Genomic DNA, 24,677 nt, shown 5'->3' with positions numbered 1-24,677 from the left:
CTCAGTCGGGTAAGCGTCCAACTTCAGCTCAGGTCAAGATCTCACAGTTCAAGAGTTCAAGCCCCACGTCGGGCTCTGTGCTGACAGCTCAGAGCTTGGAGCCTGTTTCAGATTCTGTGTCTCCCTCTCTCTCTCTCTGACCCTGCCTCACTCCTTCTCTGTCTCTCACAAATAAAATAAATGTTAAAAATATTTCTTTTAAAAGAATTAAAGGAGGGGTGGCTGGGGGGCTCAGTCAGTTAAGCATCTAACTCTTGATCTCAGCTCAGGTCTTGATCTCAGGGCTGTGAGTTCAAGCCCCGCGTTGGGCTCCACACGGGGCATGAAGTCTACTTTAAAAACAACACGAAACAAAAACACAGACTCAGAGGAAATTGGGCCTGAATGATGGAGAGCCTTCCTAGTACATTTTTCTAAATGAGTAAAATTATCAGTTTATCATCTGAGTCACCAATGTAGGGAATCAACCAAACTCTTGCATCTTTTGCTCAGAAATTTCCTTGTTTCCTGACAAAGCAGGGCGAGTGAAACCTCACAAGTGAACCACTCGGAGGGTGAGTGGAAACAGAAATGTCAGCACAGACCCAAGAGAGCCCTGTGGGGTGCTTCGTCATTAGGAGCACACAGGGGGAAACACCATCATTTTAGCAAATTACTGTTTTGTTTTTATTTAAAGAAAGAACCTGTGCTCTCCCTTCATTCTACAAATGCATCCCAGATATTAAACTGAACGAGATTTCCCAAGTTCCATTATCTTTTCACTCCATAGCTTTGCCCCTAATAGAGCTCTCTGCTCTCATATGAATGTCTGCCAACTTTTTAAATTCTTCTCTCTAAGAAATCCCATTCGAGAAGATACAGCACCTCCATTCTAGTCCAGAGAGAAAAAAGCATGCCTGGGAGAAACAGAGAAAGCCGGGGGGGGGGGGTGGGGGGGGTGGATAAAGACCGCTTACAAAGTGCAGCCCGTGTGTAGAGGCAGGGATGCCCCCTGCAATTACTCAGAGCAGAGCTAACCCAACATGTCTTCTGAACACAAATTCTGATTTGGAAAACTTGAACCCTGGTATGTTCCATGAAATTTGTTTCTTCCTTCTTTCCTTGCTTCCTTCCTTCCATCCTTTCTTCCCTTCCTTCCTCACCCTCCCCACTTCCTTGTCTTTTTTAATGTTTATCTATTTATTTTGAGAGAGAGAGAGCGAGAGACTACATGTGAGGAAGGGTGGGGCAGAGAGAATGGGAGAGAGAGAATCCCAGGCAGGCTCCAAAGTGTCAGCACAGAGCCTGATGTGGGGCTCAATCCCACAACCCTGGAAGCATGAGCTGAGCCAAAATCAAAAGTTGGACGCTTAAATGACTGAGCCACCCAGGTGCCCCTTTTTCTTCTTTCTCAATAAAAGGACTCTCCCTGCCCACCTTCCTCCTCCCCAGAGCCCCTCAACTGTCAGGACAGCATAAGAATATAGCCAGAAGTTGAAAGATTTGGCCAAGACCATTATTGCAAAAGTCAAAAATATTTCTAGCCTGAGTAGTTTCCCTTGTGAGTGTTCCCACCTGAACGCTTTTCTGTCTTGTACTAAAGCACCTCTTGGACACAGAAATATATCTCTGGGGCACCTGGGTGGCTCAGTCTGTTAAGTGTGGGACTCTTGAGTTCAAGTCAGGCCATGATTTCACGGTTTGTGGGATTGAGCCCCGAGTCTGACTGTGCTGACAGCATGGACCCTCCTTGGGATTCCCACTCTCCCTCTATCTCTGCCCCTCCCCTGCTCATGCTGTCTCTTCTCTCTCTCTCTCTCTCTCTCTCTCTCTCTCCCTCTCTCTCAAAATAAATAAATAAACTTAAAAAAAAAAGAAATGTATCTCTTAAATGGAAGTGAAACTATGAAACACAGAAACTAGATTATATTTCTCCCCACGGCACCTTCAGTTACATCAATGGTAGTATTAGGAGGAAGCAGAGGAGGAGAAAGAGAAGGGAAGATGCCTACTGAGATGTCGTTGGGGGAACCGCTCAGCTTTCTTAGAGTTTGCTGTCCTTTACTGCTCTGAATGGACACTCACAGAGTAAGACGTGATCTTGGAGACAGGGCTCTGAGGGGGGCACATCGGCTCCTCCAACAGATGGTTCTAGACCCGTCTTGTAACCTGCTGCTGTGCCTTCCTGGAAGTGAAGATGCAGTAAAATGAACACCTTGAATTCTGTTCCCTGTTCCACTTTTCCATTAAGGGCTCCATGAGGGTGGGACGAACACAGGCACCTTAAGGCGATGGAAGGAAGGGATTCTCACTCTTGGACACCCACCACGTTTCAGACATGGCTGAGCAGTCTCCAGACATTCAATCTTCCTGACAATCCTCCAAGAGCGACATTATCTCAGTTTACACGTGAGAAACCCAGGCACCGAAAGGGTAAGAACACTGCCCAGGGTCACACATTTCACTGGTGTGGAATCAAGAGTGGAAGCCAAGCTGGTCTGGCCTAAAGCCCGTGGTCCTTCGATTCAGCACCCACCTCAGCCTTGATGCTTTGTGAATGTAGACAACTCATCCTCCTGCCAGGCCCCCCCCTTGAGTAGAACCAAGCTAATTTTAGGTGGGTGGTTGTGGGTGAGTTTTTCGACAACAATCCTATGTGGCAGATGCCTTTTTTAATCTTCATTTTATGGATAAGGAAACTGAGGCTCAGAATGGTGGAGAAACTCACCTGGGTCCCCACTCCTAAGTGGTAGGTCCCTACCTGTTCATCCGGAAACCATGCCTATCTGGCTACGCCTGTCAGGGAAAAATAGTGTGGGCTTCCTGGGCAGTGTAAGTGTTACCAATCACAGACCAGGGGATTTAGATTTGGGGCTTGGCTTCACCTCTAATAACAGGAACTATGGGGGCGGATTCACTTAGTTATCTTTAGACAACTGCTTTCTCATCATTCAACAGAACTCAAAGCAACCTTGCTTCTCCCCAATATAAGGGAATTAGGGTAGGGATTGTGGTGGGAAAAAAAACAAAAACAAAACAAAGCTAAAGCCATACCCAGCGGACTTGACATTTTTAAAAATTGGTATACTTTTACATGCATTTCCCTGTTTGATCCTAAGAGATGCTTTCATTTCTGTCCATTTCCGGGCTGGTTCCCCAGACTCCCCTTTGATTCTGTGAGTTCCCCAACACGCTTCTAATGAATCCCTATCCTGACTAAGCAGAATCAGTGTCTGTTGGCTACAAATACAACCCTACTCTATATACTAAGTGTGTGAATGCAAGCCATTAATTTATACTTATCTGGAATCCATTTAAGTATAAAATTAAATAATACAAGCCCCCTACTTTTTATTAGAAAAAGACAAAGGACAGGAAACCAAAGAGTGCTTTTGGTTTGGCTTTTGTTGTTTCTTCATTTTGATGTAACTCAGGATGTAGAACACTTGTACATTTTTGCATCAGATGACAATTCAAATATATTTGTTATAACACCCCTTATGCTTACCATACCGCATGCCCCGGTTATGAGTGTGGAAATAAATACCTGGTCATTATGTTAACAAGGTCTGTGCAGATTCACCTCAATCCTCTGTATTTTACGTATCCCCATAACTAGACACGGGTACGTAATTTTCCTAACAATTACTCTGATTAGAATTCTGAAGTGACATAGGAGTCAAAGAAAGATGACATTGTATTTAGTATTTTATTTTATTTTTTATATGAAAGAAAGAGAGAGAGAGAGCAGGGAAGAGGGGCAGAGAGAGAGAGAGAGAGAGAGTCTTAAACAAGCTCCACACTCAGCCTGGAGCCCAAAGCAGAGCTCGCTCCCACAACGCTGGGATCATGACCTGAGCGGAAATCGAGAGGTGGATGCTCACCTGACTGAGCCCCCAAGGTGCCCCCATTGAATATTTTATTAATCATCTGTTGCCACAATAATTCTGCGTAGCAAACACCCTGAGACTTGGTGGTGTAACCTAATAAGAATTTATTTTGCTTATGATTCTATAAAAAGCGGGGCTCTCTTTGTGGATCGGGCTGGGTTTGCTCTTACACTGACAGTCGCCTGAAGTTGGCGAGGCAACTCTGCTGATCTTGGCTGGGCTGTCTTCTAGATCTAAGGGTGATCTGGTGACCAGGTGGTCTACAGTGGCCTCGGCTGGGACAACTGGGGCAAGCCGACTCATCTTCCAACACGGGCACGTTCTCATTGTGAAGGCAGAGGACGAGGGGAAGATGCAGAAATGCACGAGCGCCTCTTAACAAATCGGCTTATTTCACATCTGCTAACATCCCCTTGGCCAAAGCAAATTAGAAATGTGTTCCACCTCTTGATGGGAAAAACTGCAAATGCATTGCAAAAGGCTTGGATCCAGGATGAATTAGGGCCATTGACTCAATCCATCTAACGCAGACTATTTGGAAATGTATAATTTTAATATATTATGCGATGTTGAAAAGTGGCAGGCAGCCACACCCTCTGTAGACAGACCATGACTTCTCTATTTTTTCAATAGTTCCGTCCCAACAACATTGAATTGAGTAGCTACTATGTGCTCAGCAGTATGAAAGGGACTGTAGGTACCCTTGAACAGGTGGGATGCAGAGAAATGGGTCATCGTCGCTACCCCTTGGTAATTACATTGCTTCCAATTTCATCATATGAACAAAAATGAAGTGTATTTGGAACCGTGTCTGTTCCTTCAGAGACAGGCTCTAAAGTCAGACACAGTTTGATATCTCCCAAAGGCAGGCTTGACAGTTTGGCACTTACTCTTGCGTCAAAACAGAATGTGTCTCAAGGGCACGTTACTGAGCAAAGAATTCCGGATAGACAGGATTGCCGCCGGGTGCCATTATGAGCCCAGAGCAAAGGCTTGGATAATGTCCTCCATGCTTAGATAAGCTCTCTGACTCCTCAAACAAATAGGTCACTTGTAGACATAGCTCCTCGTAAGCAAACAGGGCCCAGGCCCCTTCAGATGAGGCATGCAGATAAAGGCCCAGGCAGCTCCAGAACTTTCCTATGCAATGAGTCAGGTCCTAGAGAAAGCTGTAGCATCACATGGGACTCAGGAGCACGTGTGTGTGCACGCACCCATGTGTGCCACGGGGATTAGAGGAAATATCAGATTTTTTTTTAAGAGAGAAAAATATTTCTCTCTTTTCCAAACTTTTCTAAAAAGCCAAAGGAATTGGACCACCACATTCACGATCCTTATGTCCCAAGAAAACTCTCCTCCTAAGCTGCTTGGTGAGTGATGGCGTTTGTGGAGGGATTTGTCTTAAATGCATGGCAGGAAAGACAATACTGGCCAAGGAAACCTTTCAAGAACATTAAGGTCTCCCAAACACATTGTTTTATGACAATGATTCATTTGTAGACCTTCCTAGAAGCAATCAAAAAGCTTTTTAAAGAGGAGCATAAACGTTATGGTAGTCTAGTATAGCTGTTGAGTAGAATATGCATTTCTACTACTAAAAAGCCAAATTCATGATTTAAAAAAAAAAGCAGTTTACAACTTCGAAATTCCCAACGAGGTGTCCTGACAGAGGATACACCACCTAAACACTATGCGGGATCCTTTTGAGTATTTCCTTATTTGTGGGTTTTACTGCATGTAGTAATAATACAAGGACAACTGGATTCACAGTCAGGCGATCAAGGCTCTCAGGTCTGCTCTGGCACAGGCCGTGTGCACACTGGGCGTATCCCACCACCTCCCGGGACCCCAGGTTCCCTGCGTGCGAGTTTTTCCTGTTAATATCCAGAGCCACTTGCATCAGAAGGTCTTTGGAGCCAACCAAATGTAATTAAGCGTATTTTTCCAACATATAATGTTGCAACAAAAAGGCGAGTCGTCGAACCATTTTCCCCAAACCATTTAACAGCCTCCAGGGAGACAGGATTTCCTTTCAAAGTAAACTATATTTCAATTCATAGAATGTTTTTATTACCCAAATTGGACTAAGTAATTGACTGTTTTTGGAACCGAGTCCCTCATTGTCTCAGTAACAATCAGCTAATGACACATTGCATAGTAAAATGATAAACTGAAAAGACTCAGGTAAGATTTCCCGTAATTGTTTGCTATAAAACCAATCTTGCCTTCCCCAATTACTCTTTGACTCCTCAAGATACGATCACTACGTTTAAATCGATCCTATAATTTGGTACATACACCAGCTTGCAAGCACACAACGATGTGTACCCTGATGAAACAGAGCAGTGATGGTATTTTTATACTGTTTCAGGAGGGCATTCTAGAAACAGTCTGCATGAGCAGAGTGCAAGCACCATTCGAACTCCTCTGACACTTTACATTTCTTTAATGTTACATTTTATAAATAAGGGTCAAGGTTGAGCATTTTTCTTTTTCCTTAAATCTTTAGTTTTTTTCCATTCACCATCATCACTCAAAACATTCAGGGACACTTAAACCGGTGCAAAGTGCCATCCTGGGAAGAACTGGGAGACACTGGCCCTGACCTTAGGAAGTACACAACCGAAGTAAAGAAATAAGGTATGAACACACAAATATAAATATCTATCATTGTATGCCAAAAGCAGTCTATTTTAATTTTTTTAATGTTTATTTTTGAGAGAGAGTGAGAGAGAGAGAGAGAGAGAGAGAGAGACAGAGAGTGACAGGGGGAGGGGCAGAGAGAGAGGGATACACAGTGTCCAAAGCAGGCTCCGGGCTCTGAGCTGTCAGCGCAGAGCCCAAAGCGGGGCTTGAACTCATGAACCTCAAGATCATGACCTAAGCCGAAGTCAGACGCTTAACTGACTGAGCCACCCAGGCACCCCATTAAAAAATTTTTTTTAATGTTTATTTTTGAGAGAGAGACAGAGACAGAGAGCAAGTGGGGGAGGGGCAGAGAGAGACAGACAGACAGACAGACAGAATCTGAACAGGCTCCATGCTCTGAGCACAAAGCCCAAAAGTAGCCTATTTTAGAGTAAGATTCATGGTCCGGACTCTGCCCCTATGGATTAGAGGGACCAGGTCCAAGTGATACAAGAGAGGCTATTGGTGTTGACAAGGGAGTAGACACTGAATAATGCCCGTATATTCCTGAAAAGGGAAGGGAACATACAGTGGGCACTTGTAATTTTCCCAGAAGGAAAGGATACATCTCTAGTTTGTGTACTGATGGTCATAGCTACCTTTTTTTTTTTTCTTTTCACACTTCCTGTCTATTCCCTACCTTTTCCAAGTGTCTCTCTAGAATCGTTATCTTCACCAGTGTTTCGTTGCATCTTTGTACATGGGCATGAACTCGAGCTGTGGCGACACCACCTTGCACAGCTTTTCGATACTAGAAATATCAATTGACTGCTGTTTTTCCAGACACAGATAATTAGACAGAGAGACATAAATGTGCCCGTAAGAATCGTTTGTGTGCACGTCTTATAAATACATATTTTTTGCTGTTGGTAAAAAGGAACACAGATAAATGGACAGGCTTCATGGATGGCCATTGGTCTGGGGACTCACCCCTCCCCTTGTCCCAGGGGTGCAAATTCAGTCCAAAACGAACATCACTTGCTTAAATCATTAGTCGCTGACCATACAAAGATAATGCCGGCCCATCTGATAGGTGATCAATGTCACTGTCTATGGTCAGCATGACCACAGTGACCAGGAAAGGCTGTGCTGCCATTACGTTGCCTTGAGCTAGAAGAATGTCCCTTCTTTTAAAGACTATTTTTAGGCTTAATCTTGCTGTAAGGCAGCAACTTATATTTCTTCCCTCTAATCATCCAAAACTCAAACTAAGTTTCCATAAGCTTCTTATAGGATACAGTCTATGCAAAATAATATCTGAAGTCACCCATCTTGATTAATACCACTTGATTGAGACAAATTTGGTAAAAGAATGAGCCTTACGGCACAGTCGTACTAAGGCTCTGTCTCAGGGACAGTACCCACCTCTTTTCCAGCCTTGTTCATTGAGAAGGACTGGCCATCCATTCTCCTTACTTACATTCCTACTCACTCCCAGAGATCTGGGGTCTTTGTTAATGTAATTTAAAGACATAAGTCAGTTGGGGAAATATTAGTAATCAAAGCAACAAACGCAAGTGCTCCTCACAGAACCTGGGATGTTCAAAGGGTTCCGTGAGCCGAAGCGCATAAGATCGTTTTCATTCAAAACTATGTAAAAGCCCCTTATCAATAAAATGCAGAACTACCCACGGGAATGACTGTCAACCCAGTACATGTTGCATCTTATGAAATCTACTGATAAAGACTGTGAAGTCGCTTGGGCTTTTCAGGGGAGCGTCAGGGTCCAATTGGGAGTATTGGACGGTTAAAGGGGGCACAAAGGTGTTTTCCGAATACTGTGCAGCTATGAACTACTCTCCTCATACGTTGATCCTGGATGCCAATGCCACTCGTGGCTTCATCTCTCAACGAGGAAATGCAGAAATGGAGACTAAAACAAGACCCAGGGACACACAGTAAGGTACGTTAATACAAGCTAGAGCACAAGAAGGGATTGGAAGTTACCAAAGAGAGTTGATCAGAGCAGACAACCCACATGCACAATCAAAGCAAACAAAGTAAACAATCAAAAGCCCACCCCACTTGACATCTAGATATTTTGCCAGATTTTCATCCATTCTGTGGTTTGTAGTAGGACCTGGGATTGAAGCTCTTTTTTTTTTTTTTTTTTTTTAAGAGCAGATATGTAACACCCAGGAGAGTTCTGTAACAGGCAAGGCTAAGTGGGTAAGCAGTAGAGATGCACTCAGAAACCCAAGGGCCTGAAGATCTAAGAAAGAAAACAACACTGCTGGTCTCCCAGTCCTGCAGTCTCCACTGAGCAGGCTGGGTGAAAAGCTGTGACCTAGAAGCAAATAGGTTGGGCAGGATCAGGGAAGAACAGAGGCTTCATCAGAGATCTGCAATGCCAGGTAGCCACAGAAAAACTGGGATATAGGAATAGAAAGATCTCTGACACTGCAGTATAGCCTGAACACCAGCTGGCTGCAGGTCTGGGAGGCAGGAGACAGGGAAGAGACAGGGCCAGCAGAGAGCCAAAGCCTGGCTGTCCAACCTGAAGTCCCATTCTCTGCTGTTTCCCAACAGCTTCCTGCGTTATACCTAACGCCATAAAGAAGTGTTTCCTGGGGCGCCTGGGTGGCTCAGTCGGTTCAGCGTCCGACTTTGGCTCAGGTCATGATCTTGTGGTCCGTGAGTTCGAGCCCCGGGTCGGTCTCTGTGCTGACAGCTCAGAGCCTGGAGCCTGTTTCAGATTCTGTGTTTCCCTCTCTCTCTGACCCTCCTCTGTTCATGCTCTGTCTCTCTCTGTCTCAAAAATAAATAAACGTTAAAAAAATAAGAAGAAAGATTTTTAAATGCACTAAATAGAAAACCAGATCTGTGGGGGCGCCTGGGTGGTTCAGTCGGTTAAGCGTCCGACTTCGGCTCAGGTCATAATCTCGCGGTCCGTGAGTTCGAGCCCCACGTTGTGCTCTGTGCTGACAGCTCAGAGCCTGGAGCCTGTTTCAGATTCTGTGTCTCCCTCTCTCTCTGACCCTCCCCTGTTCATGCTCTGTCTCTCTCTGTCTCAAAAATAAATAAACGTTAAAAAAAATTAAAAAAAAAAAAAGAAGTGTTTCCTTCACTAGCCAAATTGTGACCTGTGACTTCTTTTCATTCTTAGTAAGTTAGCTTAAGAATGGAAGCAAACATTTTCGCTATGCAAGAGTGCATTCCATAACAGATCCAGGAAGGATAAAATGACAACACAACATCCTTTCCGTGGAAAAAGATAACAAAAGGCGTTTCGTAAACTTGAAAAAAAAAATCTTGAAAAGTATGATTTTCATCATATCAAGAAGAAAAGAAATTTTAAAGGGAAAGCAAGCTTCTGTAGTGTTCATAAAGTTTGAATTGCTAAATTCAATGATTCCATCCAAATAGCATTCTTTTTTTTTTTTTTTTTTTTTTTTTATTTTTGGGACAGAGAGAGACAGAGCATGAACGGGGGAGGGGCAGAGAGAGAGGGAGACACAGAATCGGAAATAGGCTCCAGGCTCTGAGCCATCAACCCAGAGCCCGACGCGGGGATCAAACTCACGGACCGCGAGATCGTGACCTGGCTGAAGTCGGACGCTTAACCGACTGCGCCACCCAGGCGCCCCCCAAATAGCATTGTTTAAATGGTAATGATAAAATTATAGAAAAGAGGAACACAGTACCAGTTGCTAGGAATGGTGGTGGGCGGGAAGTAAGTGGGTGTGGCTAAAAAAGGAAACATTACAGATCTTTATGGTGATGGAAGTGCTCTGTATCTTGACCACATCAGTGCCAATATTCTGGTTGTGAGACTGCAGTACGGTTTTATAAGATGTTACCGTTGAGGAAACCTGGGTATCAAGTGCATATGGAATCTCTCTGTATCGTTATACCTGCGTGTAAATCTATAATTATCTCAAAATAAAAAGCTTAACTAAAAAAATTATCTGTGGGGTGCCTGGGAGGCTCAGTCGGCTAAGCGCCGAACTTCGACTCAGGTCATGATCCCACTGTTTGTGGGTTTGTGCCCCGCATCAGGCTCTGTGCTGACAGCTCAGAGCCTGAAGCCTGCTTCGGATTCTGTATCTCTCTCTCTCTCTCTCTCTCTCTCTCTCTCTGCCCCTTCTCAGCTCACACTCTCTCTGTCTCAAAAATCAATAAACGTAAAAAAATTTTTTTAAATTATCTGTTATGTAAGAAAAACGTCTCCTGATCATTATCAAAAGTCTTTAGTTTGGACTTCTCGGGAAGATGGCAGAGAAGAAGGATCCTAAACTCACTTCACCCCATGGATACACCTAAATAACATCCACATCAGTGTAAATAACCCAGAACATGCCCTTTAGACTGGGGGAACAAACTGTCCACTGCTTATCGTAGAGAAGAGGCCATATTGAAAATGCTTCCTAACAATACATCCCACCTTGTATTCTCCTGAAGATCCATCTCTTCCAACCTGCCCTTGGTAGGAGCCCATCCCAAGTGTCACCACAAGCCCAGTATCGTGCAAGCAGCTGTGACGGGGGTCAACACCAGTCCAAATTAACTCTTGCCCTGGGAAAGAAGAGAGCCACACACACCAGCTCCTCTGTGGCCCCAGCAGAGGGAAGACATCTGGTCTGACTCCAGGGTCTGCCCACCGATGAAACCCCTCAGGGGCAACACAGGGAAAGTGCCTTGCGATTCAATGTACCTGAAGCTCTGCTAAATGCCTTGTCTGACTCAATTCAAGCCTAAGGCAGCCCCAGATTGGCTCACTAACAAGACAGGGACTAAGCCCTGCCCACAATAGTTAAAGAGAGCCATTGCACACAACTGCACAGAGGGCAAACACAGCTCAGTCACAATAGTAAGGCCCACCTTACGTGTCTAGAGTAGACACCTGTGAAGCACCAGGTTCTGGTGAACAGGGAACATTGCACTGCAGGGAACTATAGGACCTCTTCTTGAGACATGGCTGACTTTCCTAACACATAGAAACAGACACAGAGATACAAAATGGCAAGACAGAGGAATATGTTCCAAATGACAGAACAGGACAAAATCATAGCAAGGGAGCTTAAAAAATGGAGGTAAGCAATATGCCTGATAGAGAATTTAAAGTAATGGTCATACAGATACTCAGTGGACTTGAGAAAAGAGTATAGGACCTCAGTGAGACCTTCAACAAAGAGATAAAAAATATAAAAAGAGAACCAACCAAAGATGAATAACTCAATACCTGAAATTAAAAATACACTAGAGGGAATAAATAGTAGACTATGGGAAGCAAAAGAACCAATCAGTGACCTGGAAGACTAATGGAAAGCAGTCAAGCTGAACAGGAAAAAGAAAAAATAAAAACAAAGAATGAAAATAGATTAAAAGAACTCAGTAACACCACCAAGTGTAATAACATTTGCATTATAGATATCGCAGAGGGAGAAGAAAGAGAAAAGTGGGAAGAAAATTTACTTGAAGATTAGGAAACAACAGATGCTGGTGAGGATGCAGAGAAAGAGGAACACTTTCGAACTGTTGGTGGGGATGCAAACTGGTGCGGCCACTCTGGAAAACAGTGTGGAGAGTCCTCAAAAAATTAAAAATAGAAGTATGCTACGACCCAGCAATTGCACAACTAGGTATTTATGCAAAGTATACAAAAATGCTGATTCAAAGGGGCACATGCAGGGGCGCCTGGGTGGCGCAGTCAGTTAAGCGTCCGACTTCAGCCAGGTCACGATCTCGCAGTCTGTGAGTTCGAGCCCCGCGTCAGGCTCTGGGCTGATGGCTCAGAGCCTGGAGCCTGTTTCCGATTCTGTGTCTCCCTCTCTCTCTGCCCCTCCCCGTTCATGCTCTGTCTCTCTCTGTCCCAAAAATAAAAAATAAAAACGTTCAAAAAAAAAAAAAAAGGGGCACATGCAACCTAATGTTTATAGTACACAATCAACAATAGCCAAATTATGGAAAGAGCCCAAATGTCCATCAACTGATGAATGAATAAAGAAGATGGGGTATGGGTGTGTGTGTGTGTGTGTGTGTGTGTGTGTGTGTATATATATATATATATATATAGTGGAATATTACACAGCGGTCAAAAAGAATGAAATCTTGCCATTTGCAACTACATGGATGGAACTAGAGTGTATATGCTAAGAAAAATAAGTCAGTCAGAGAAAGATAAATATCGTATGATTTCATTCATATGTGGAAGTTAAGAAACAAAACAAATGAAAATAGGGAAAGGGAAGGAAAAGTAAGATAAAAACAGAGGGAGGCAAACCATAAGAGACTCTTAAATACAGAGTTGCTGGAGAGGAGGTGAGTGAGTAAAGGACTAAATGGGTGATGGGCATTAAGGAGAGTACTTGTTGGGATGAGCACTCAGTGTTATATGTAAGTGATGAATCAATGGGTTCTATTCCTGAAACCAACACTACATTGTATTGAATTTAAGTAAATAAATGTTTTAAAGAAAGAAAATTTACTTGAAGAAATAATAGCTGAAAACTTCCTTAATCTGGGAAAGAAAACAGAAATCCAGACTCAGGAGGCACAGAGATCCCCCAACAAAATCAACCCAAGGAGGCCCACACCAAGATTTAACAAGTAAAATGGCAAAAATTAAGTGATAAAGAGAGAATTTTAAAACAGTAAGAGAAAAATAAAACAGTTACATACAAAGGAAATCCCATAAGGCTATCAGCTGATTTTCAGCAGGAAAAAAAAATATGGAGACAAATGAACATGAAAACACAATGTTCCAGTATTTGGGATCCAGTAAAAGCTGTTCTAAGAGAGAAGTTTATAGTAATACAGGCCCACCTCGAAAGCAAGAAAAATCTCAAACAACCTTACATTACACACCTATAGGAGCTACAAGAAAGAGAACAAACAAACCCAAAACCAGTAGAAGGAAGGAAATAATAAAAATTAGAACAGAAATAAATGATACAGAGACTAAAAACAAAACAAAACAAAACAAAAACAATAGGACAGAGCAATAAAACCAGGAGCTGGTTCTTCGAAAAGATCAACAAAATTGATAACCCCCTAATCAAACTCATTTAAAAAAAAAAGACTCAAATAAACAAAGTCAGAAATGAAAGAGGAGAAATAATAGCCAACATCACCAAAATACAAAAGATTATGAGAATATTAGGAAAAATTATATGCCAACAAATTGTATAACCTAGAAGAAATGGCTGAATTCCTAGAAACATATAATTTCCCAAAACTGAATCAGGGAGAAACAGAAAATTTTAACAGACCAATTACCAGCAATGAAATTGAATCCGTAACCAAAAAACTCCCAACAAACAAAAATCCAGAACCAGATGGCTCCACAGGTGAATTCTACCAAACGTTTAAAGAAGAATTAAACCTATTCTTGTCAAGCTATTCCAAAAAATAGAAGAGGAAGGAAAGCTTCCAAATTAATTCTACGAGGCTAGCATTACCCTGATGCCAAAACCAGATAATGACACAACTGTAGGCCATATTTCTGATAAATATAAATGCAAAAATCCTCAACGAAAATTAACAAATTGGATGCAATAATACATGAGAAAAATATTCATCATGATCAAGTGGGATTTATTCCTGGGATGCAAGCCTGGTTCAATATTTGCAAAGCAATCAATGTGATACATCACATCAAGAGAATGGATAAAAACCACATGATCATTTCAAGAGATGTAGAAAAAGCATGTGACAAAGTACAACATCCACTCTTGATAAAAAAAAACATTCAACAAAGTGAGTTTAGAGGAAACGTACCTCAACATGATAAAGCATATACATGAAAAACCCACAGCAAACATCATAGTCAATGGTGAAAAAACGAGAGCTCTTTCCCCTAAGAAAGAGCTTTTCCCCGAAGGAACAAAACAAGAATGTCCACTCTCACCATTTTTTTTCAATATAGTCCTAGAAGTCCTAGCCACAGCAGTAAGACAAGAAAAGTAAATAAAAGTCATCCAAATTGGTAAGGAAGGAGTAAAATCTTCACTCTTTGCAGATGACATGATACTGTATATAGAAAACCCTAAAATCTCCACCAAAAAACTACTAGAGGTGATAAATGATTTCAAGTAAAGTCACAGGATACAAACTCAATATATATAAATCTGTTGCATTTCTACACATTAACAATGAAGTAGCAGAAAGAGAAATTAAAAAAACACTCTCATCGGGGTGCCTGGGTGGCTCAGTCGGTTGAGTGTCTACTTCAGCTCAGGTCATAATCTCAGTTTGTGAGTTCAAGCCCCACATCGGGCTTGCTGCTGTCAGCGCAGAGACCACTTTGGATCCTCTGTTCCCCTCGCTCTCTGCCCTTCCCCCATTCACTCTCTTTTTCTCTCTCTCTCTCTCTTAAAAATAAACATTAAATAAATAAATAAATAAATAAATAAATAAATAAAGTACTTGTACTTCTTTAGCCTTTTGAAAAGAAAACAAAACAAAACAAAACAAAACAAAACAATCTCACAATTGCACCAAAAAGAATAAAATATCTAGGAATAAACTTAATCAAGAAGGTGAAAGACCTGTACTCTGAAAACTTACAAAATATTGATGAAAAAATTGAACAGGACACAAACAAATGGAAAGATATTCCATGTTCATGGATTGGGAGAACAAATATTGTTAAAATGTCCATACTACCCAAAGCAGTCTACGGATTTAATGCGATCCTTATCAACATACCAACAGTATTTTTCACAGAACAGGAATAAATAATCCTAAAATGTATATGGAACCACAAAAGAAGAAAGCTAGTGGTATCACAATCCCAGATTTCAAGAAATACTACAAAGTTGTGGTAATCAAAACAGTATGGTACTGGCACAAAAATAGACACATAGATCAAAAGAAAAGACTAGAGAGTCCAGAAATAAACCCGTGCTTATATGATCAATTAATCTATGACAAAGGAAGCAAAAAAATGCAATGGGAAAAAGACATCTCTTTAACAAATGGTGATGGGAAAACTGGACAGCAACATGCAAAAGAATAAAACTGGACTACTTTCTTACAGCACACACAAAAATAAGCTCAGAATGGATTGAAGACTAAATGCAAATGCAAATTCTAACTAATGTGCTAGGTACTTCAGGGTGCATAGAGAGACAGAGACAAGCAAGACTTCAACTCTGAGAAACAACACAATCTAATTTGAATGCCACCAAAAAAAAAAAAAAAAAAGAGTGAAAGCTAATGTTTGTTCTCATTCCCCCCTAATTTTTTTTTTCAGACACTTTTCTAAGTTTTCATAGACTGGAGATAACACAATTCCTTCTTCCTGCCTCAGGACCTTGGTCCTTACTTTACCTTCTGTCCCAGCTCTTGGAATGACTGGTCCATTCTCATCTTTCAGGCCTCAGTTCAAACGTTGGCTTCTCAGAAGGACCACGACTACCCTATCTAAAGCAGTATGCCTGTCCCCAGTTGGAAGGAGAGTGAAAATGTCTGTCATCTGTCCCCTTCACAAGAATGCAGACTCCATAACAGCAAAATCGTATCCCTCTTGTTTACCTAAAAATATTCACTTATGGAGTAAAAGATGTAATGTTAACTCCTAATTAGGTCTGAATACTGAAACAATAGGATTGTTTCCTTCCTCGGATGTGGATAAATGAAGACATCAGATTCACTCACTGGGGGTTCACTGAAGTCCTTGGCCCATCTGGCCCTGGTTTTGGAGTCCCTAGGGCTCTTCATCAGCTGGTTCCCCCAGGTCTGTGCCTGAGCCAGGTCTGACAAGGAGAGGAAGCACATCCACAGCATCAGTCCCTGGGCACCAGTCCCTGGGTCATGTTGACAGTTTTGAAATTGGCCAGAGATGAGTGCTGGCACCCCTGCAGCCTCTCTGAGTGCAGGTGTCCCCCTACCTTGGCCTGGACTTTACAGCTTAGCACCAGGTCCTGCTGCCTCTCAGCCAGGCCCATTCCAGCTTGCAGGGCTGCTTCCCGGACACGCTCCCATGCCATGCTGGACTCTGCCCCCCTCATGGCTCCCACCTCACAGAGTAGTCATGGTCCTGCCACGAATGAATGGATGGATGGATGGATTGCACAGAAACAGAACTCTGTCAGCTCACACCGACTGGCTCACGAGGACCTGCAGCGCACATCTCTTTCTAGCTCCACACTCCGCGACTTCACGGTGGAAGCTTGCAGTTGCCCACAGGGAAAGTATTCACCCCATTGAAATCAGCAGATGCTTCACATCAGGACTTTGTTCCCTCACAGAGACCTTGTTGTTAAATAGTGCCAGCACCCCACTGGCTGAAGCCCACCAGAGCTGGAAAGGCTCGTGCTCTCTGGACATGTCCTGTTGCTTTGCTGTACCATCCAGAGAGATGTTTCCCACAGTGCCCCTCAGCCAGCCCCTCACACTGGACCGGAGTCAGTTCAGGCAGCCGCCTCCCCAGGCTTTCAATCCTCATCTCCTCCCCCTGTCTGCCCCACCCCCCAGAGACACATATACACGCACACGCACGCACACACGCGGTGAGGTCTCATCGGGTTGGACTCTTTAAGACACATTGCAAATTGTAACAAATGTGCTGGGCACTTCAGAGTGCCCAGAGACACACGGAGACAAGCAAGACCTCACCTCTCACAGGCAACACCATCTAATTTGAACGCTACCCCGAAAATAAAAAGATAACGAAAGCTAATGTTTGTTCTCGTTCTCCCCCAATTTTTTTTTTTCTAGATGCTTTTCTAAGTTTTTGTAGACGCGGAGATCAACACAATTAATATCACTGACATCATCAAGGGTGCTGACACAAATGTGCAATCAGTTGCCCAGAAGAGAGAAAGAAAATAACGCAGCACTGCGAGGAGGGTCAGCCTGAGTGCATTGTCACATTTGTGGGCCATTAGTCACATGCGGCCTGGAGACGCTCTTCATTCTTGTCCAGCCTGATGATGACATCTGTGATCATCAACCAAGCGATGACAACTGATGATCGGGAGCACGTAAGGGGCTTTTTCAAACTCTGAGCAAGCAACAGCCCTATCTCCTAGAGGCTAAGCCCTTCCTTGAAAGACTGCTGCTTTAAATATCGTATTGCTTATTTTATGTACATTTATAGCTATTTCCACAATTGAATTATAAGCTCCTTAAAGACAAGAGACTGTGGATTGCACATTTATTGTGTCTTCCAGGATTCTCAGGCAGTTCTGATAACGTTAAAGCTAAAATTTTCTGTATGTCAAAAACAAACAACACCGTAAATACAATGTAAGGGCAAACGACAAAACGCTGAATTTATTGGCAACATATCCCATCTGTTATATAATTTTCAAACTTCTTGTATTCTATTAGAAAACACTCATTCCCCTTCCTCAAATAGGCAGAGACCAAAAGGGGAAATTCATGAAAATACACAGATGGTCAATAAACACTTGAAAATGTAATTAGCCCTAAAAGTTATTTAAAAAGATGCAAATTTAAGCAACAATAGAATGCTTTCTTTGCTTATTAAATTAATTTTTAAATAGTTTAAGTGATTATACTTTGTGTAAAGAATTTTGGGGGGAAATGGGTGCTAGCCTACATTTCTGGGAGAAGCATACTTGCGGTATTGCTAAAAAAGGGAAATTGGAGGGGCCCCTGGGTGGCTCAGTGGGTTGAGCGTCCAACTCTTGATTTCTGCTCAGGTCATGATCTCATGGTTTGTGAGATGGAACCCCTCATCAGACTCCACACTGATGACATAGATCGTGCTTGGGATTCTCTCTCTCCTCTCTCTCTGCCCCTCCCTCACTCAGCTTTCTCAAATTAAATAAATAAACTTAAAAAAAGCAAAATTGGAAATAGCGGGAGTGTGCAAAAAGGAAGACATTCAGTGGATTATAGTATATACGTAGAATGGAACGCAGTAAAACCGTTCAAATATTGTTATAGAAAAATATTTAATAACATGGAAAATGGTCATGGAATGTTGGAAACATCGAGCCATTGTAGAAAAAATACAAAAATCTACAAAACTATCATATACTGTTTTGTGATAAAAAGGCAAATATCTACCATGAAAACAGTTCATTCCATGTGTGGATCTTCGGTAAATTCTTTCTTTTGGAAACAGAAATTAACGGAATCCCCTCTTCCAATCTTCTTATATTATTTGGGAGTGACCCTTCTTACACGAGGCAAAGATTGCTTCAGGCCATCTGTGTCAGGCACATAAAATATGTCACCTAACAGGGGCCCCTGGGCGGCTCAGTTGGTTGAGTGTCTGACTTCAGCTCAGGTCATGATCTCACAGTTCGTGAGTTCAAGCCCCGCATTGGGCTGTGCACTGTCAGTGTGGGGCTTGCTTTGGTTCCTCTGTCTCCCTCTCTCTCAGCCCCTCCCCTGCTCACGCTGTCTCTCTCAAAAATGAATAAACATTTGGGGCGCCTGGGTGGCTCAGTCAGTTAAGCGTCCAACTTCGTCTCAGGTCATGATCTTGCGGTTCGTGAGTTCGAGCCCCGCGTCGGGTTTTGTGTTGACAGCTCAGAGCCCGGAGCCTGCTTTGGATTCTGTGTCTCCCTCTCTGTGAGCAGCAGGGTCCAGAATGTACCGAGTCCACGTGGTGGGCGCTCCCTTGGGGAAGCTGTCCCAGGATATCCGGGAGTGCAGAAAGTACCTTCCATGTTCGTTTAGATTCCCACTGGTCCAGAGCCTGCGAGTGTGACTGCACTTAAATGCATTTCTGAGGGACGTCTGGGTGGCTCAGTCGGTTAAGGTCTGACAGGATCTCAAGTTCGTGAGTTCGAGTCCCCGCATCGGGTGAGCAGGAACCCTGCTTCGGGTGAGCCCCGCTTCTCTCCCTCTCTCTGCCCCTCACTGACTTGCACCCTCTGTCTCAAAAAATAAAACTAAAAAAAAAAAAAAGTAAATTAAATAAATGGATTTCCAAAGCATTGGTATGTGATGTGATCTATCCCCTCCTAATAGGAAAGATCTTCTGCTTTTCTCCCTGCCCAAAGCTCCCTTACCCCACCGTACCTTAAATTCAACTTCGACTCTAACACTTAGGACATTTCTCCAGAGTCTGCAGAGTCAGTCGCCACAGGAGAACCTGCTCAGACGTTCTGCCCGATTAACCGCCTATCTGACCTAAGTGATGGTGCAGTTCGTCTGCATGGCTAAACCGGACGGCGTGTGTGGAAACCGCATAGGCACACGTCGGTCCTCAAACTCCAGCTAGCTGGTGTCTTAGTCCAGGCAGGCCACTCCAACAGATTATCTGAGACTCGGTGGCTTGTAAATAACAGATAAATAACAGAGTCTGATTTCTCACACATCGGGAGGCTGGAAGTCCACGCTCTGGGGGACTGCAGTCAGTGCCAGCCTGCTTTCTGGTTCATAGACAGCATCTTCTATCTATAACCTCACAGAGTGGAAGGGGCAAAGGGGCTCTCCGAGGTCTCTTTCACAAGGGCACCAATTCCATTCACGAGGGTTCCATGCTAGTGACTTAATCCCCGCCCCCCAACGGCCCCACTGCCTTTGTCATGATTTCAACGTATTGAGGCCAAACATTCAGGCCACAGCAGGCAGTATCCACCACAGCTCAGGATCTGAAAATAAGCTGGAAAAAAAAATCCCTACGAGCAAATGGCCAAACATAAAATACAGCTTCATCCTCTTATATGAGGTGTGATGCTTTTCCTGGTGATGAAAAATTTAAAGTAAAAACTGCCTTCCTTGGTACTGCTGGGCACACAGAAGTATAAAAGGCTTAGGGTCCGAAGGGACCCGAGCGATGATTTTTCACCACTTCTCTCCTAAAGTTAGCATCCTCTTTCTGATCTTCCTAGTGCCACAATGCAGCCTGTCACCATGCAGCCCCACCGGCGTCATGCTCACTCCCTTCTAAGGTGGCCAATCCACGGGGCAGCCCTGATGGTTACAAAGGGCGTCCTTTCACTGAATGAAAGCCTGCCTTTCCGAACCTCACCCTCTACTTCTAGGTCAGCCTTCACGGAAGACCAAAAGGTACAAAATCTATGCTACTAATTATAACGATGTGGGTTTTAAAATTTTTTTTAATGTTTATTTTGAGAGAGAGAGAGAGAGAAGGAGTAGGGGGAGGGGAAGAGAGAGAGGGAGACACAATCCAAAGCAGGCTCCAAGCTGTCAGCACAGAGCCCGACGTGGGGCTTGAACTCAGGAGCCATGAGATCATGACCTGAGCTGAAGTCAGAGGCTTAACCGACTGAGCCACCCAGGTGCCCCATAACGATGTGGTTTTAAAGATAGAAAAACACTAAGGAAACACAGTAGCGATCAAGCGATGGATGAATCCTCACCAGACTCACGCACTGTGGAGAGAAATGTGAGAAAAAATGGGAAGAAGCCATGAGAACGAGGCGGTGACTGTAGGATTTAAAACCTCAACCACACTCTAAGCGAGTCATAGAGCTAATTCACGGCAGCCATCCCTCAAGATGTGAAGGCCCCTCAAAAACGAATTTGTAGAAATGCTGTTTTCAGATTTGGCCTCTCGAACAGTAGAAACGTTATGGCTTTTGAATGTTAACATGATCCATGAACTATTAAAGGGAGGTAGGTATGTGCCCGCGTCACATTACTGCCCCCCCACTTCTTTCTAAAAACAAATGTGGATACACAGATTACCTGCCCACGTGATACTTCTTATAGGCACAGAGGAAAACCCAAACCATACAGAAAGCTGCATTCCTGTCCCCAAAAAGAGCCAGCCATCGTCATTTGGTTCTTTCTTCCTCTATGAGCTTCCGGTGGCTTTTGATCTAAAGGTCAATGAGATTGTTTCTGTATTTCTGGCTAGTCTTCAAAACAAAACTACTTAAGGGCCAAGTAACCTCTGGCAACGAACTGTATCTCTTTATTTCTAGGACTTGTGGCTCAGCATCCTGAAAGGGGTCACGACAGGGAAGGAAACAAACAAGGGTAAACCCCAGTTCCCCTTCGTCTGTGTCTTCAAGATCCTGACTTCTTTACTGAAAGGAAAAGGCTCAGAAGTTTTTCTGAGTTTCAACTAGTCAGAGCGGCGCTCACATTTTTGTTAGAACCCATGGAAACCATAAATGAATTTCTTCTAATCCAATATTTTGTGGTAAAATCATTTATCCAGCCTCAGCAGGGGCACAAAGCCTTCGGGGCTGGAAAGTTGTTTACTATTAACTTGGGGATGCCATTATTAAATTTGCCAACTTGGCAGCTTAGCGTTTGTATGTAAATAGCCCCTCGATTACATTTTTCTTTGCTTTTTCCCCTTTGGCAACTTTGTAAGCTCTTTAAGGACACAAGGCCTGGCTGTAAGACATCTGTGTGCCCAGGGCAAGCACAGGGCTTCCCGCAGAGTGGACCGTCAATAAATATTTGTCTCGGGAGCAAATTCTTGAGGAAGGGAGAATTTACACAATGCACGCTATTTGGGGGTCCAAATTGCAAATACGACGGACTCTTGAACAACGCGGGATTGAGCGGCCGAGGTCCACTTGTATGCAGATATTTTTCCCATAAGTACAGTACAGTACCATAAGTATATTTGCTCTTCCTTATGATTTTCCTAACAACACTTTCTTTCCTCTGGCTTCCTTTATTGTAAGAATTCAGGGTGGGGGGTGGGGTGCCTGGGTGGCTCAGTTGGTTAAACATCCGACTTTGGCTCAGGTCATGATCTCACGGTTCACGTGGTTGAGCCCCGTGTCGGGCTCTGTGCTGACAGCTCGGAGCCTGGAGTCTGGCTTCAGATTCTGTGTGTGTCTCTCTCTCTGTCCCTCCTCTGGTCGCGCTCTCTCTCTCTCTCTCTCTCTGTCTCTCTCTCAAAAATAAATAAACATTAAAAAAAAGAACACAGGATATAATACATGTAACATACAAAATATGTGTTAATCGACTGTGTATGTTACATGTGGATTTTCAACCATGCTAGAGGTTAGGACCCTAGCTCCCTGTATAACAACACAGGCTCAACTGTCCTGTTAAACGAAATGTGTACTTGCAAATTCTCCTTCGGCAAAGAAACACATGCAGGGATACGGTGCAGCCAAGATGCACAACTCCTAAGGATCTCATTCTCCTAGATTATAAATTGTTTGGCCTTCATTAAAAAAGCAAACAAACAAAAACCCCAAAGATGTTACTGGGATTAAATGGGAGAAGATGCGGGGCACCTGGGTGGCTCAGTCGGTTAAGCGTCCGACTTCAGCTCAGGTCATGATGCGGGTTCGAGTCCCGCATCGGGCTCTGTGCTGACAGCTCGGAGCCTGGAGCCTGCTTCAGATCCTGTGTCTCCCTCTCTCTCTGCCCCTCCCCCACTCACACTCTGTCTCTCTCTCTCTCTCTCTCTCTCCTTCAAAAATAAATAAACATTTAAAAAATAAATAAAAATAAAAATATGCAAGGATTTAAAAATAAATAAATATAAATAAATACATAAATAAATAAATAAATGGGAGAAGATGCAAATGTTCCTATCTTTCCATAGAGACGTCACTGCCACGCTAACATCCATACGCTCAAATGGCTGAATCCACGTTCTCATGTAATGAAATATCAAAGCAAATGTATGTTTGAAAAGGAAAGGCCCATGGCTTAATTGGTAGAAAAGATGAGCCCTGAAAATCCAGAAATCATTGATCTTTGAGGACAGTATCTTCACGGGGTAGCCATTGCCGATGTCTGAAAATGCACACAGGCAGGAAACGCTTAAGTGACCAAGATCTTTATGCCATTTACTCTGGAGACATGATTTAAGCCAACCCCTTTTAATGTCAGAACATAAAGAGGTAAGGGAATCACTACCAGAAAGAATCAATGGAGGACAGTGTCTCCACGTAAGTACAAACAGGAGACACATGTTTGGGAAGAAAGAATCGCAAACTGTAGGGAGATTCGCTCAGCAGATCGCATAGACAGATTGAAACAGAACACGACAGATTCACTTCAGGGAGGATCGGCAGCATGGACAAGCTCACATGGATAAATATTCACATCTTACGCAAATGAAATAAACATCCCAGGGCTTGAGCATGCTTCTTAAAAACATCATGGATACAGACACCTCATCCAAACAAAGAAAACTGGAAGAAATTATAACACGGGGGGGGAAAGATGAAGTCATGTTAGTTTCTTTCAACTTTCAAAACCTAAGATTCTAAGGGCGCCTGAGTGGCTCAGTTGGTTGAGCGTCTGACTTTGGCTTAGGTCATGACCTCGCAGTTTGCAAGTTCGAGCCCCTGCGGCGGGCTCTGTGCTGACAGCTCTCGGAGCCTGAAGCCAGCATCGGATTGTGTGCCTCCCTCTCTCACTCTGCCCCTCCTCTGCTCGCTTTCTGTGTGTGTGTGTGTCTCTCTCTCTCTCTCAAAAATTAAATGCACATTGAAAAAAATGTTTGTAAAGCCTAAGATTCTAAATATAGGGCTGCTTTTGTCATGTGATCAGGTCCGAGTGGTCTCGTTCCTATCGACATTTCTTACTCTGAGTGTCCACATGAGAGATTTGTGGAAATATAAATTCGCTGACAAACATATTTCCGTTTCCTAAAAGTACGTTTACTTCACCTCCCTTTGAACTTGTAAGTTGTACATATTCCGTGTGGAGTGTTTGGTAAAGGCTGGTTCACCATAGCATCCCGGCTTTAGCAACTTGAGAGAATTCTTCCCCTGCTGCTTCATAGAGTGCTTTCCAGACACTCGTTCAAGTTCCTAAAGAGAAAGAGGAAAAGGTCTGGAAGTTACTATAAAACTCTTCAAAGAGATTACTCTATCTGTCTGGTAAAACGATACCATTTCATTCAACTAGTATATCGTTTATGTTCTCTTCTCATTTAATGTCAATGATACTTGCTTCTCTATGACAGGTTAATTCTTTTTTTTTAATTTTTTGTTTAATGTTTATTTATTATTTCTGAGAGAGAGAGAGAGAGAGAGAGGGAGAGTGTGAGAGAGGGAGGGGAGGGGCAGAGAGAGGGAGCAACAGAACTTGAGGCAGGCTCCAGGCTCCGAGCTGTCACCACAGAGCCTGACGCGGGGCTCAAACTTCCGAACCGTGGGATCATGACCTGAGCAGAAGTCAGACGCTCACCCTACTGAGCCACCCGGGTGCCCCTGGGACAAGCTAATTCTTAGAGATAGGATCTCTGCTGTTCTCATTAGCAACTAAATCCCTCAGCACATCACACACACGGGA

At 43.4% G+C, this 24,677-nt stretch overlaps 1 long non-coding RNA gene across 7 annotated transcripts in view; it reads right to left on the bottom strand.

The window, feature by feature from the left end:
• Window positions 1-19,051: 19,051 nt before the first annotated feature.
• LOC106977351 (uncharacterized) overlaps window positions 19,052-24,677 on the bottom strand; it is a 119,696-nt gene continuing 114,070 nt past the window's right edge. For 3 of the 7 annotated variants that reach the window (XR_008299972.1, XR_008299978.1, XR_008299976.1), the window contains one exon: window positions 22,936-24,193. This is a non-coding gene — a long non-coding RNA (uncharacterized LOC106977351). Of the gene's footprint in view, window positions 20,089-22,935; window positions 24,194-24,677 lie in introns of those variants that run through there. The other 4 variants (XR_008299973.1, XR_008299980.1, XR_008299974.1 and 1 more) reach the window with 3 other exon arrangements.

The sequence above is a fragment of the Acinonyx jubatus genome, chromosome B4, assembly GCF_027475565.1.
Source record: "Acinonyx jubatus isolate Ajub_Pintada_27869175 chromosome B4, VMU_Ajub_asm_v1.0, whole genome shotgun sequence".
In the NCBI taxonomy this organism is placed as follows: Eukaryota; Metazoa; Chordata; class Mammalia; order Carnivora; family Felidae; genus Acinonyx; species Acinonyx jubatus.
Note: the sequence above shows the minus strand (reverse complement) of the source record. Positions and strands in the feature narration are given on the sequence as shown.